This window comes from Branchiostoma belcheri, unplaced genomic scaffold (assembly GCF_001625305.1).
Source record: "Branchiostoma belcheri isolate BF01 breed outbred unplaced genomic scaffold, Haploidv18h27 scaffold472, whole genome shotgun sequence".
In the NCBI taxonomy this organism is placed as follows: Eukaryota; Metazoa; Chordata; class Leptocardii; order Amphioxiformes; family Branchiostomatidae; genus Branchiostoma; species Branchiostoma belcheri.
Genome location: NW_017804101.1, coordinates 15302 through 15903, shown reverse-complemented (window position 1 = coordinate 15903; position 602 = coordinate 15302).

Below are 602 nucleotides of genomic sequence, written 5' to 3'. Positions count from 1 at the left end.
TTCTTCTGTTTGCAAATATGTTTATTTATTGTTTGATTTTGTTATGTGATGATTTTGTGGCTCTGGATTACCCACAGACATATTTTATTTACTTTTTGTTTGCTTATGATTTGTATACTATCTCTTGTTCTGTACTTTCCGCATTACCATGTAGTATGGTGTTCTGATTTATGCGATGAATTCTGTTCATTTATGACAAATGGAGTGGGAAGCTGCCTGTATATGAACGCCATGGTGAGACCAAAAGTATGTGTGTGTGAGTGTGTAGTGATATTATATTTAGTTTATGTAGTGAACCATCCCGATACATGTGTTATTTTCCTTTTGAGTTATACTGATTACTTCTGTTCAGTTTGTTTTGTTTTCATTAGTCAAAGAGATATTATGATTCCATCACCCCCACCTTACCCAGATGACTTCTGCAGATTTCCAACCTTACCAGACACATCCCAGAGGCCATGACACAGGTACAGCTTCAAATTTCCAGTTTTAATTGTAATTGTCTTGGTAACTTTATTAAACGCAGGGAAGTTTTTACTTGGCTTAGAGATAAACCATATAATATTATTTGTCTTCAAGAGACCCACTCTACCCTACCTGTT